Here is a 15,608-nt window from a genome sequence, read left to right as displayed (position 1 = left end):
AGCGCTTATCGATGAAAGTAGATAAAATTTATGTTGCTCATAATAATAATCGACAAGTGAAATTGGAAGTGCGAGAATTGCGCTTAGCCCAGTATTAGTGCTACAAACAGGTACGCGCCTGCGTATGAGTATTCTCCTGGCTGCTGGCGGGACTAGGGAGCGTATGAGTGTTATGACTAGAATCTAAGAGTGTTGAAGTTGAAGCATTTGACCGTGAGATAAGAGATATCAAAATCCAAACAAATAACTGTAGAAACTAAAATGAATAACTATTTGCCGAAAACGAAAAACAAATTTAGACCTGAAATGCAAATTTGAGAACTATTTCGGAGATAATAACTGTAAGCAGAAAAAAAATAAAAAAATGCGAATACACTTCTTTGAATAAATTATGAAATTAAACGTGAGAGCAAATAAGCGATTTTAAAGCAATATCTGACTTGATAAACGAGAACATACATACACATATGCAAATAAATTAGAAATCGAATAATTAATTAACTATTTGGAACGCAAATGTAAATTAAACGAAATTAACTTCAACATTTCGTCGTATAAAAGACTATTTAACAAACTATTTAGAAGCGTAAGAATTCAACAAAACATTTATTTGCCAACCAATGTTTAAATAAAAAAAAATTCTCATAAAATATTAAGCGAGCTTAATAGACTTTTTATGTAAAATGCCGTTTAATAACAACTCTCCAAAAGATTGAGCAAAATCTAATAAATTTATTATTTTGAAATCAAAATTTAAATCAGAAAATGCAAATATAAATCGTTCGTAATAAAATTCAATCGTAATAAAATCATATTTAATAAAAATTCTAAAAGATTTTGTACAATAAATTTTAATAAATAAATTTATAATTTTAAAATCAAAATTTAAATCGAAAAATGCAAATATAAACTTTTTAATAAATATATATTTAATAAAAAATTCTAAGAGTTCTTTATAAATTTTAATAAATAAATTTTTTTTTTTAAATGAAAATTTCAACCGAAAAATGCAAATATAAACTTTTTAGTAAAATTCTATTAAATTAAAAATTCTAAAAGTTTTTTTACAAATTTTAATAAATAAATTTATTATTTTAAAATAAAAATTTAAATCGAAAAATGGAAATATAAACATTTTAATAAAATGCTATTTTATAAAAAAAACTAAAAGTTTTTTTACAAATTTTAATAAATAAAATTTATTATTTTGAAATCAATATTTAAATAAAAAAGTGCAAACATAAACTCTTTAATAAAACTATATTTAATAAAAAACTTTATTTTTTTAAATTTAAACTTAAAAATATGCAAATATAAACATTTTCAATAAATAATATAACATTTTCGTCGAAATCTAATAACACTCTAAAATCCATATTTAATGCAAACAAATTATAAATAACAATCAAATAAAAAACTGCAAATGTAAACTGTTTCAATAAAAAAATGAATGGTAAGACTAGAAACAGTTTCAAATTGAAATTTAAGAAAAAAAGTATACAAATAATCAAATAAAAACGAAGCAAATATAAACATTTCCAATAAATAGCATTTAATGCTAAAACAAACAAAAAAATAAAAAAAATATTGACTCGATATTTTTGCTAATCTACGACTACTTGACATTTCATATAAAAATAAGTTTTATTTTTTAATTGCATTAAAAGCTCTATGTAAATGTATAAACTTTGCGCTTGGGATTTTTTCCGCTAATTACATAAACAAATCCGTGTGTACGTAAAGTGCAAACATTTTGTTTGAAGTTTTTCGCCGGCCGAGGCGCAAATTGTGTGTGAATTTTCAACAACCAGCTTCCAAAGGTAAGCTGTTCAATTATTAGGTTTTTTTTTAGTTATTAAATTTTCATATTTTTTATTTAGTATTTTTTCTCCTTCGAAATGCCAACATCAATTATGAGCTGCTTCTCTTCTATGTAGAAGCTCTTAACTACCCCTAAATCTCAACTGTCCCCGCCAGCCAACCTTTGCTGCCTCTATTTCTAAGCTTACCACTTCATTGCATTGCATTCTTCTTTTTTGTTGTGTGCTTATTTTAAATTCTATTGTACTACAATAAAATCGTTAATCGGCTTTTATTTACTGTAGAGTTTTTGTTGTTGCTGCTGATTTGCTGTTTTGCTGTTTTTGTTCTTTTAAAATCACGCTTTTGTTGCGCCTAATGTTGTTGTTGGTCTTGCTGACGCTATGGCAGTCATTGTAAGCTGTTTAGTTGCTGCAGCAGCATTGATTATTTTTATTATTATTACTCGTGTTGTTGTTGTTGTTGGCTACTTAAAAATAATTTGAGCTAATTCACCAATAGTTTTTGTTGGGAGATTGTATAAAATTATATGTTAGGGTCGCGCATTGGAACGGAAGTTACACGGAGAAGGCCCTAGAAAATGTCATAAGTACCTGTTGGAGATAATTTTTATCGATTACTTTAATACCAGGTATATACCTATGAAATGAGACTTTTTTCAGTTTCAAATGTTTATTAACAAAAAATGGTTACAAATACAATATAATCTTCAAAATAATAGCCAATAATAGCGAAATAATAATAGCTAGCGACACATTTTTCCCATCTGTTAGGCAATTTGTGGATGCCGCGCAAAAACTTTGTCCGCAAACCAATCATCGAGCCATTTTTTTGCTTCTTCGTGAGAATTGAAGCGCTGAAGGCGCCAAGTCTGGTGAGTAAGCCGCATGCACCAGCGGTTCCCAATCGTACGTCTCCATCAATTCCCGGGTCGCTCTTATTCGATGTGGCGTTTGTCACATTGTCAGTTCATGTGGCACCCATCTTTCGACCCTTAAAATCATGCCCATGTCTTTCAAACGTTTGGAAATGGTTTTTTGGGTCACTCATAACTGGTCTGCCATCATTTCTTGCGTTTGACCATCATCTTCAGCCAACAATGCGTGCGATTCGACGTCCTCAAACTTTTTCGGTGTCCGGCCACGGTCCTCGTTCTCCACGCTAAAATCACCACTTCGGGATTTTTCAAACCACCTGAAGCACTGTGCTCTATTTAGAGCATGTCCACCATAAACTTCTATAAGCATTTGATGAGCTTAAGAAGCGTTTTTCTTCAATTGATAACAGAAAATCAACGATGTCCGCAAATCGTAGTTTGAAGGCACAAAATTTGATATTTTTAAGAGCGACAAAAATGCATTGTTGTATGAAAAGTATCAAACAATGAACTGAATATTGTTGACAGATGACTGATGAAAAAAGCAAGACATTTGGGAAGGTTTAAAAATACTCCCAGCGACATCTATGGACTAATAGCTGAAAGTCTCATTTCATAGGTATTATTTAACTTGATATGTAATGTGAAGCGTGGTGTGAAAGTAAGGTAAATGTAATTAAGCAAAAAAAAAAAAAAATAGCAAAAATATGGTTTTCTTTCAAATACACACAAATGAGTATAGAAGTAATATTCAAAAGATTGCCCATTGGAGTCCATAAAATTTTTCCAGCTGTCTGGTAGTTTATGGCCACTTCGGTAAAAAAAAAATGGTTAATTTGTTGCGCTCAAAACCGATTGCAGCCAATTTTTGTCATCCGCCACTCGAGTGCAACGAACTCCCGAAAGTGCGTTTCATCGACAGGAGCGGGTGAAAGTCAAAAGTGATTAGTTCTCTTGAATTCTTAGAATTTTGAATAATTTTTTAACAAATAAAGTTGTGTCATGAAATTTTGAGTGATGCAAAGCTGTATTCTGACATTTACGCGCCAAGCTGCTTGTCTGTTTGTATACCACAGCTGTCTAACAAGCATGATAGGGAAACAGATTGCGCCTTTCGAATTCGCCGTGTCGTAAGAGCGTATGAATAAACAAGCAAGAGGAAGGGGAACTACTTGTTTGTGTAGAACAGGGGTCTTCAAACTACAGCCCGCTAGTGGCATCCATCCGGCCCGCAACAGCTTAAGACTAGTGCCATCAATATGGCCGACGAAAGCTAATGTTTTACTGTTGTTACTATTGCTGTTATAATTTTAGTGGAGGCGAATGAAAACACAATGATACAGGGTTGCACATATTCGACAGACCCATGTGTTTTTTGGGCTCATTCCAATCGACGGGGATTGTCCGCAGGCAACAATCTTTGCGTCAATTGAATCTTATACGAGAATATATGCAAATCAAGCATCACCAGTCGAAAACCTTTCGTACAAACGATTAATGGTGCTCTTAGAAGGCGCACTTTTCACATTATTTCATTTTTTATACGCACGTTGAGTTTTCACAATTGACTTCTTTTGTTTAATGTAAATTTCAACAATATGCGAGCGCTTGCGTGGCGTGTACCGTTCCATGGTAAAAATCTGCTTGAACTGACGCTTCCAACGCGGTATGTCATTAAGCAATCTAACGTCTCTGTCACAAGGTACAGGCTTGCCAGATGGGTCCGTCGAATATGAACAGCCCTGTAGTTACACGATTTTATTTATTTGCACGGTAAAACTTTACGACAGAAATATGAAGTACCTAAGCAAACTACTGTGGGCAAAAAGTATGGTAAATTTGGTTGTAAAATGAAAAATCTTTATTTATTCTTGTAAATCAATTTCATCCCCTTCAAAATAATCCCCTCTCGATGAAATACACTTATGCCAACGATTTTTCCAGTCCCCGAAACATGCCAAATAGTCCATTTCCGGTATAGCCATCAGCACCTTCTTCGATTCAGCTTTTATCTCCTCAATCGACTCGAACCGCGTTCCCCGGAGTGTTCTCTTAAGTTTTGAGAATAGCCAGAAGTCACACGGAGCCAAATCAGGCGAATACGGTGGTTGCGGAACGATATGCGTGGAATGGTCACGAAGAACGAGTGCAGTGTGAGACGGTGCATTATCGTGATGCAAAAACCAAGAGTTGTTGGCCCTTAATTCTGGTCTTTTTAGACGAATTGCTTCCCGTAAACGACGCATAACGCTCAAATAATATTCCTTATTAACAGTTTGGCCAGGTGGAAGGAATTCATAGTGCACCACACCACGAAAATCGAAAAAAATGTCATCATGACCTTTATTTTTGAACGACTTTGACGTGCTCTTTTCGGTCTGGTCTCGCCTTTAGCACGATATTCGCTTGATTAGTCTGTTGTTTCAGGGTCGTAAGCATAAATCCAAGTCTCATCTCCCGTAATGATGCATTTGAGCTTGTCCTGATAGTCTGAAAGCGTTGTTTCACACACATCAACGCGATGACTTTTTTCCAAGAAATTGAGAGTTTTCGGTACCAAACGAGATTGGACTTTTCGTAGGCCCAAATTGTCTTTCAAAATGGTTTTCACAGATCCTTCTGATATTCCGATCATATCAGTAAGGTCTTTAACAGTCAACCGACGATTTTTGAGCACTAACTCCTTCACTTTATTGACGTGTTGGTCATCTGTTGACGTCGATGGTCGTCCGGAGCGCTCCAAGTCATCAACACGTTCTCGACCCTCTTTGAAGTCTTTGTACCACTTATAAACATTTTTCTGCGACATGGTCGAATCACCAAATGCCTTCTGCAACATGCTAAACGTTTCCGCAGCCGAAATTTCATTCCGCAAACAAAATTTGATGGCACTTCTCTGCTCAATCAAATCAGACATTATAAAAATCGAAAAATGCACTCTTGGTTGTTTGGTAAACACAAGCGTAAATATATTACTGATAATGACATTCACATGAAAGTTGGCCCAGATGTTATTAACAGTGCTGCCAACTCATGAAAAAATAACTAGAGCGAAATTTTAATCCCGCGAAGTTTGACAAATAAATTCACCTTACTTTTTGCCCACAGTAGTATTAATAACTAAAAAATAATTAATTGAAATTTGTCCCAGTAATAAAAGAAACAAATACTAATGAGATTTATGTAGTTGTGATTTTCCATCAACCATTTTTTGTAGTTGTGGATTAATTTTACTTGTAGCAATTATTAAAAGAGATTTACGATGCTGATCGGTTAATTTAGATCTGTAAACATTCTTTGTGTATTTCATCTCAGAAAACGTTTTCTCGCACAAGTACACAAGTACCAAAAACGGAAAACAATCCACGAGCAAACGTATGCAAATTATCAAACTGTGCCAGTGGAAGACTCTTATAAAATTCCAACAAAAATGAATTTTGGTATTTCTTCTTAAACATATCACTGCCCTGTAAATCAATCATTTCCATTTGGATTTCCGCAGCCAGGGTTTCAATGTCAGAATAAGAAAAGGATTTTGAAAAGGCTTAATTTCATTCGCATTGGCATGAAAGTCTGAGAAACGACTATCGAAATTATTGTTCAAAGTACTTAAAGTTTCGACTGCAAAAGCGACGGGAAGTTCTGTCTCTGTAGTGTGGCTGAATATTTCACATGTTTTAAATTGTGTGAAACATTTTTTTACGTAATTTCGATTGAAATAGTATTATTTTCTACCTGGACGGTTTTATATTGGTGTATAAATTAGGGAGAAGCTGATTTTTTCCTTGCAATCTCAAACTCAGTTCATTCATATAATTTGTCAAATCGGCATAGAATGCTAAAGCCATTCACTATTTCCTAATTCGATACAAGGGCGATGCTTTTTATTAAAATTTCGATCTCTGCTCGAAGTTCAAAAAGTGTTTAAGGACTTTTCCGCAACTAAGCCAGCGTACGACAGTATGATATGGCAAGTCATTTGCTCCAATCTCTTCAATATACTCCCGGAATTGTCGATGATTCAGCCCTGTGGATCTGATGAAGTTGACAACTGATATGACTGGTATTAGAACTTCATTGGCGTTTTGTCTGTCAACTTGTCTATCAGACCGTCTAACGGACTGACTATTCCCTTATGCCTATCCCCTGTAACCCCTGTGCCATTGTCGCATTTTGGATGGCAAAAAATCAAGAAAAATAGAAATATTTTGCCTAAAATTGTTTCAGAACTTTGTTGCCAAATTTCTTGACATCCTCCATTCATAAATTTATTTCTGTTGTCTTCAGAAAAAAAAACAATAAACAGGAAATTGAAAATATGCCACCTGTTGTGGATCGCTGAAATAGATATGACGTGGTATAGTACTTAGTAGCACTACTCGCCACTAGATGCCTGTTTGCTTAGCTGTGCAGAAAAATTAAAATTGTTTTGGCCGTTGGAACATTCCGAAAAAATTATTATGGTCATAGGGTTTCAAAGTTGCGCGACCCCGGTAGAAGGTGTAGAAGAAGAGTAGACAACTGGTGTAGAAGAAGAGTAGGCAAAAGCAATGGAAGCAACCAAACACAAGAAATTATACGCACACACACACCCACTTTCTAGCCAAGGCGTCTTCTGCATAAAAACGCAAAAAAAAAATCCTGTTGGAGGCTTTATATTAATTTGTGCTTTCACAATTTAATGCACAGCACTTTGTTTTCATTAGTTTGGTAAGTTTAAATCTCACAAATCAGAATATTAGCAAGTCATTCACTGAGTTTTCGCAAAACATGTAATTTTTCCTACTTCTGTTTCATACTTCATACTTCTGTTTTATGTTGCGAACTGAGCTGACGTCAGACTTGTCAAAATTGCGAAAAATAAAGTAACTGTTTTTTAATGGCGCCACCGTTGATACTCAATTCGCCTTGGTTGTCTACTACACAAATGTGAAATATGATTGACGTACGGCGTAATTAGCAAAAGTTACAATCTTCCGATGGAGTTTAATATTGCGCCACCTTTTATATGCACGCATATAATTGAACCGCACATCTTTTGTTGTTTGTTTGGCCGATTTTCTCCTCCAGATCGTGTAGTGCGTCTTGATGCTGTGTGACAAATGGAGTTTCATACCATGTCCAAGTGGCAGATGCTTTTTTAAGGGGACCTTTTTCATGACAGAAACACCCTTGGAGGTTTGCCGTTGCCTGCCTTCCACGACTGATATTAAATAGAAACAACTTTTCTATCATTTGGTGGTTAAAGCCGGGTACCGAACGTCAAACCATTCGGCCGCGATAGCTTCATGGGTTATAACTTGCTTCTGATCCTTGCGTAGAAGCTTGAACGAAGACAACACCCGAAGAGGTGCCCCTTGGAGTGTTTGAGAGCAAGATTCTGCTGAAGATTTTTGGACCTTTGCACGTTAGCGAGAACGAGTACCGTAAGCGATGTAATAATGAGCTGTATGAGCTTTACGGCGACATAAACATAGCGCAGCGAATAAAGGTCCAGCGGCTTCGTTGGCTGGGTCATGTCGTTCGAATGAATACAAATGCTCCGACTCTGAAAGTATTCGATGCGGTACCAGCTGGTGGTAGTAGAGAAAGCGAAAGACCTACCCTGCTTTGGAAAGAGCAGCTGGAGAAGGACTTGGTTCAATTGGTGTGTTCAACGGGCGTCGGTTAGCACGAGAAAGAAACGACTGGCGCGCTTTTTTTAAAATCAAGAAGAAGATTCTGGCAACAACACACCATCATATTGATACCATGAATATTCGGGTTGACCGGACTTCACGTATGACTTCCAGCGCTTAGAGTTGTCATAATAGTTTTAGTTTTCGTTCCCAGTTACCGCTCACTACAGAAATTAATTTAGTGGCAAATACAAATGCTGTTCTTGGCACGTTTGCTGACATATTTGAACATGCAAAACACAAAAAAAAAAAAACTAAAATATTTATGTATACTTTGTCGATTTTGCACGTACCGATAAATAAAGCCATATATGATCAAGTATTGGTATGAAGGTATTTACAGTATCGTTTTGAGCGGTCTAGTACGACTTACGTCATCTCTTGCAAGCCACACTTTGCAAGTTATACACCCAACAATATATAACGGTATTAGTTCTTGGGTCACGTGCACTTTAAATTTATTCAATTATTTTATGTTTCTAAAAGTTATACCTGGTGTCAGAAGCAGCGCTCGTCTAATAGCGATTTCGTTTCTCCTAAAAAATGCTGCCTTTAATGCCTATCTGTTTCTTTCATGTTCGATTCTATAAATAAAATTATTGTAAGCCGTTGAGAAAAAACTGCGTTCAATGCTAAAATTGTCAACTTCAATGAAGGCAAAAGAGGCAAATTTCTTCCCTTGAGAAGGGTTTTCAGGGGAGTTGGTTCCGCTGAACAGCAGTTCACTATTGAAAACGTAAATGTTAAGAAATGCGTGTGTCAGATAAAGTTGTTGCATTTTGTACTCTTGTCTAAGTAGACACCGTGCCAGGGTAACATTTTTTGCAGAAACGAAGGCATCATAAGATGATCTAGGAAAGAGTAGCGTTATGTATATTATAAAAATAATTATTTGTTTGACATCTCTGTAATTTTAATTGGGCGAAAAATAAATGAAAATGTAAGAAATTAAGGGGTATAAAGAGTCTGTATTGAACCATAGATCTGTGCTCAAGCATCTCAATGTACTATGCGGAACCACTAATGAAACCGAAATAAATCTTTATCCAGCTCAGCAAATGCTTTAAGTGATAAGAACGCTTGCAGACAAGCGCAAATCTTCTCTGAATTAATGACATTTGCTTACTTAATATTTTCATATTTGAAAGTCGCAGTGAGTGGCAAGAAAAAACGGAAGAACTAGACTATCCATCTACATACAGCGTACAACAGAAGTTTTGATACCCTACCATTTTGAAGATTTTTTAGAAAAAATGTCACGAAAGTTTTTTTATCCTTGATTTTTTTTCCTTTGTCTAAGAAAGGACGGAAACTTATTCCCATACCCAATAACTCGAGAAAGCAAAAAAACAGACTTTGTTACAACGAAAAGACCAACAGAAGCAGTTAATAATTTGAAAAAAGTGCGTGTAGCGTAGAACACATAACAGAAGGGAAACTTTCAAGGCAGACAAAGAAAGAGGCAGAGACCTGAGAGAGAATGACAGAGAGAGAGAGAGAGTGAGAAAGAAGTAATATAAATCTAAATATATTCACAACATTTGCAAAGAATACAAATAAACAAAATTTACAAAAAACGGAGAAGAGCCAACCGGTGTAGGTTAACGCCGGACACAAGCCGTGGCAACAACGCGCACTACTCCGAGAGACTACGGCAACTGCACAAATTATCGCAACGCAATACCAATAAATCCGACGCCGGAATGGATAGCATTTTATAGTACGCACAAGCACTAGCCAGGAAACGGAAATAAGCGTCAAAAAGTAAGCATCAAAAACAAACGCCAAAAAATTGGGATCAAAAAACGCCCCAAACAGTAGACACCAAAAATATGTTTCCTACAAGTTTGCACCAACAAACAAGCGCCAAAAAGTAGGCAGTGTTACTTCTCACTAGAAATTAGCGACCGAGAGATAAACTCAGGAAAAATAGCCTAAAGTATGTCTAAGATATATATAAGGTATAGCTCTCTCTCATCATTTTCCTATACGTTATTATCTTTTTTCTCTCTCGCGGAACGAAAATGCCCAAAACGTTGCATGGGCTTGAAATTTTACTCTCCACTCTCGCTCATCCATCAACGCCCAAGAAGTTTCACTTCAAAAACGACAGATGGGCTGGACGTATCTGGCATACATATCTACTGATGATAGTATATTCGGTCCAGTGCGTAATGAACGTGCAAGAATAATTGCAAAATTGATTTTTTTCCTAATTTCTAATTTTTATATGCTTTGTGCTTGTGGATTTTTTGCAAAATTCTTATGTGTTCTTTTGAACGGGTTTTCGGAAAAATATTTCGAGTTTTTTCATCTTACACAATTTTTTAAAGTTGTGAAACATAACCTACTCAATTTATTTTCGGTTAAGATTTGATTCACTCTTCTTTCGGATATGTTGAGATCTAATGAGTCTTGGTCTGTACTAGACACCGAATTGGGTGCATGCGACCCATTCGTCCGTAATGGTTGAAGTGCTACAGCGCTTTATTGCGACTATCGCAATGGTTTGAAGATTAAAAATCATATTTTTGTGTTGATTCACTTTAGCAGCTAAATAACACGTGGGCTGAAAAGTCCAGGGCCTAACACATAGACGGCATTTGTGCATTGCACTCACTTCTTTTTCAGTTAGTACTAACCTCAAAAAGACAGTTGTTAAAATTTCATGATATTCTAGTCATTAGTTCGTAAGTTTTTGTGCTAACAGTGCCGGTACTTGTGTTATTTTCAAAAAAAAAAAAAAAATGTATTAAAAAGAATTTCGGGTTTTAATTTTACACTGAGTTTTGATGGGAAAAAATACAGTTCAAGCGAAGCAATGGGTGGAAAAGTGTTATGAGCAGTCCGTTCCATTAGAAACAGCAATGAAACGACGGTTTGCTGACTGCAAATGTGGGATACACCGATGCTGCGCAACGCACCAGAAAACATCGTTGAATGAATGAATCTAACTTTGAACAAAAAAAAGCGTGGTTTCTCTGTTAGGCCCGTTTCAGTCCATGTCTTATAGCTACAAACTCTGACACTACTTAAATTGTAGGTATAGACTCCGAATTGCACTAATTTCTGATTGCACCTATACATATTTATTTCCTAGGCACAACGTGAGCCTGATCAAAAATTTATGGCAACAGCACTAAGGATGGTATGGACGGAAATATGTACAATAAATAAATTAGAAAATTTTACAAAAACAATTTGCATACCCAAAACAATTGATACCGTTAGTAAGAGTGAAAAAAAATCCGTTAAAATAAAAATACACATACAAGGTGTGCTCACAAAAATAAGGTGAATCTTCATTTTTCTCAAAAAATATTTATTTATTCAGCAATTTCTATTTTATCTCCTTCAAAGTAGATGGTGCGGAAGCGCTATCTGGATTCTGGAAGAATCACCACAAAAACAACCTTCAAAGTAGTCCTCCTCAGATATATGTAATAATAGTACACTTGTACCAGCAGCGTTTTTTCCAATCCTCGAATCAGTTCTGATATGCACTCTTTGGTATGTTCTTGAACTCTCTCAGCGATTCGGTTTTTATTTCCTCAATCGTCGTAAAACGCCGTCTTTTCAAGGGTCTCTTCAATCTTGGGAACAGTAAAAAGTCGTAGACAGCCAAAAGTGGTGAATACGGTGGCTGAGGCATGATAACGGTGTTGTTTCTGGCCAAATAATCTCTCACAAGCAAAGATGAGTGAGCAGGTGCATTGCCATGATGCAAAAGCCATGCATTTTGCATCCACAATTTCGGGCGTTTTTTTCGTATTGCTTCACGCAAACGGCGCATAACTTCAAGGTAATACTCCTTATTTACCGTACGACCTTGTGGTAAGCACTCCTAATGCACTACGCCATGGTAATCGAAGAAAACAGTGAGCAAAACCTTGCCGTTTGATTTAACTTGAGGTGCAGACTCAAAAGTATGGAGCTATGGAAAGACCGGTGGTTTGGCCACGCTTCTATTTTGCACTCTCTAAATAGTCACAAACTAGAAATAGACTACTTTATTCCTAGACTCAACTTCGAAAGGCCCTTGAAGACGAGTATACCATCAAGAAGGGAGTGGCAGACACCAAGGCCATGGAGAAGGGGGGAATTAAATTTTTATACAGATGGTTCCAAGCTAGACTATAAGGTTGGCTATTGAGTTTTCTCGAAGGAATTAGGACTGGAACTATCCGTTCGACTACCATACTACTGCAGCGTCTATCAGGCTTAGGGTCTATCAGACGTTCTAGCTATAAAAGAAGTGGCTACATGCCGTAACAAAAACGACTATAAATATATTCTCGGATAGCCAAGCGGCCATTAAATCAATGAATGCGGCTATACTAAGATCAAAGGCTGCACAGGAATGCCGAGCAGCCTTAAATGATAGTAGCGTCGTATCCAAGGTCAGCCTTATTTGGGTTCCGGGACACAGAGATATTCAGGGAAACTGTAGAGCTGATGAGCTAGCCAGAAAAGGTACTGCCCTTAAACTGTTCCGTGATAAAAGTACCATTGGAATACCTTTGGGCACGAGTAAATTAATAATAAAAAACAACATTACCCAAGAGGCCAATAGGTCATGGGAAGATGAAGATACATGCGTAACAGCCAGGCTACTATGGCCACAAATAAATCAGAAGAGGACAAAGGAATTGCTTAGCCTCTTAAGAGAAGATATCTCGAAGGTCGGGGCTTGCGTCACCGGCCACTGGCTATTTGGCAGGTATTTTTTGAGGCTAGGAGTATTCTCCCATGAATATTGTAGAAGTTGTAGAGATGAGGGAGAGGAAGAAATAGTTGAGCACTTTCTTTGCAATTGTCCAGCCTAAGTTAAAATCAGAGCAGGTTGTCTAGGTAAACACTTTTTCACTTCTCTTACAGAACTATCTGGCGCGGGGATTAGACCAATCCTGCGCTTCATAAAAGCCTCAAAATGGTTTCATGAAAATAAATAAACAAGGTTCCCGTGTCGCACAGTGGTTACACAATGGATCTGTATGGTCTGTACGGACCGACTACCACCATAACCTAACCTAACCAGAGTACTTTCACCGTATGCCACTGTCAACATTTCAAGTGTTTTTGAGCACTTAATTCCATTTTTTACACAAAATTTGATGCAACTCTTTTTATCCACTTTTTTGATAGCAGAAAAGCGCCGAGCATGCAAACCACTTTTCTTATTTATGCCTCTCACAAACAAACTAAAAATACGATAGTGTACCAACATCAAAAAATAATAATAATCGAAAGTCGAATGTACGTAGCCCACGAGATTTGAAAACTTACCTTATTTTTTGAACACACCTCGTACATATACACACTTGTTCAAAAAATTCGAGCGTTGATATAAAGTTCGTGTTATTCTAGTATTGAAATATGAGGGAGAACTTGAATTTGGTATTTTATTTGTTTTAAAAATATTTTGTTTGCTTCATAAAAATGAGTATAAATAAATATCATTGTTGTTTTTTTTTAATATTTTGTTTGCTTCATATGTAAATATGTATGTATGAATGAAAATATATTTGTATGTGCATATAAAGCCATATTTACATAAAGATACACCCAAATCCCAGTGCGATGTAAAAAGTCAGCAGCAAAAGTCAACGCTCTTACCATACAGGCATTCACAAACCACTCGCAAAGTATACGAAAAGCAACAAATGTACGTTTGTACATATATTTGTGTGTCTGTTGTAAAAATTTGGAGAAAAAAGTCAACATAAAATCCATATAACTGCAATTTTCACGTTTTATGCCTAAAGGCCAACCTTTAACTGCTCATAACTCACTAATTGCTTATGATTTTCCATAAAAGTTCGCGTGTTGCAAGTACGCGTGCTTGCAGCATGATACACCCAAAAAGTGGGCATTTAATGGGCACACAAGAGCACAGACACGTATTGCATATATGCTAGTGTGTGAGTACATACCTGAATATCTGCCTGTTCAAGCCTAAAAATATTTCATTTCTTAAGTTAAACACAGATGGCAATTTTTTGTTTTTTTGCCGATCCGTGTATTTCATAGATGTATGCATTTATACCCATTTGTAGATATGTACGAGTACCTAAGTGCAACGAAACTTTCAAACAGATGCCGGCGCGTATGCATATCTACAGCGGTTTGACTGCATTTCAGTTTTCGGTGCTAAAAAGTTCAAGGCATTACAAAAAAAACAAAAAAAAAACGATATCATAAAAACTTGTTGAAGCCACACGAACGATATTAAGTTTATGGTTGCATTGGAAGCCATATTTATTAGAAGTTAATATCATATTTTATGGAACCTTGAAATGCTACTAATTTAGCTAATTTCGAATTAATTATACTTTGGTGTTTACTCTTCTAGTAAAAACAGCGAAATACTAGTAGAGACTATTTTTAGAGTTATTTATCGCTAATTATAAATTTAACAGCTGAAGGCCAATTTGAATCATAAATAAAACTACAAGCAGCAATAATTCAAACTATGTAATACGACTTGTAGAGCTACCTTTGTGGAGAACACCACATCTCCTCAACGGACTTCCCTTCGATTTCAGTGGAAGTTATTCAGCGACCTTCCGCAAACTACGACAAGAATTTACATATAAATGTATAGGGTCCGGCACTCGAAGAGTAACCAACTTGCTGATGCACGGGCATCGCCTGTCTGTTAGTTGGCTAAATGACAGTCTCCAGTATTGTTTACGAGCGCGCGGTGTTTACATTTTGCCGAGAGTAAACGCGAAAAAAGAAAATCAGTAATGGATTTCAGACGTAATAGATTGCATTATATTTGGCTGGAAAATCACAATCAGCGATTGTTCGTGAGCTCAAGAACCTTAAAGTAAATAAAGTTTTTGTCTATCGCACCATTACTCGCCACAATGATACTGGTAGCATCGCGAAACGTCATGGGGGTGGTCATCAAAATACTGCAACGTCACGTGAAATGGTTCCGAAAGTGAAGAGGCAACTTGAGCGAGATCCCCGATGAAGTGCCAATCAAATGGCGAAAGAACTGAAAATATCTGACCGTAACATCCGCCGTATACTGAAAAATGATCTCAAGGTGAAGCCTTTCAAAATCCAAAAGGCGCATGATCTCACACCAAAGCAGCAACGAGTCAAACTTGAGAGAGCGAAGGAGTTGCTTCGCTTGACCGAAACCGGTCAATTTCCGAACATCGTGTTTTCTGACGAGAATATTTTTGAAATTAAGCAATGCGTAAACTCCCAAAACGATG

General features: G+C 36.3%; 1 protein-coding gene across 1 annotated transcript in view; it reads left to right on the top strand.

Moving 5' to 3' along the window:
* The first annotated feature begins 1,397 nt into the window (after nucleotides 1-1,397).
* Nucleotides 1,398-15,608, top strand: part of LOC128857793 (tetracycline resistance protein, class C) — a 39,415-nt gene continuing 25,204 nt past the window's right edge. Inside the window, exon 1 of the mRNA XM_054093553.1 lies at nucleotides 1,398-1,820. The gene's annotated coding sequence lies outside the window, so the exon portion shown is untranslated. The remainder of the gene's footprint in view (nucleotides 1,821-15,608) is intronic.

The sequence above is a fragment of the Anastrepha ludens genome, chromosome 3, assembly GCF_028408465.1.
Source record: "Anastrepha ludens isolate Willacy chromosome 3, idAnaLude1.1, whole genome shotgun sequence".
NCBI classification, from domain to species: Eukaryota; Metazoa; Arthropoda; class Insecta; order Diptera; family Tephritidae; genus Anastrepha; species Anastrepha ludens.
This window is presented reverse-complemented; position numbering and strand designations above follow the sequence as displayed.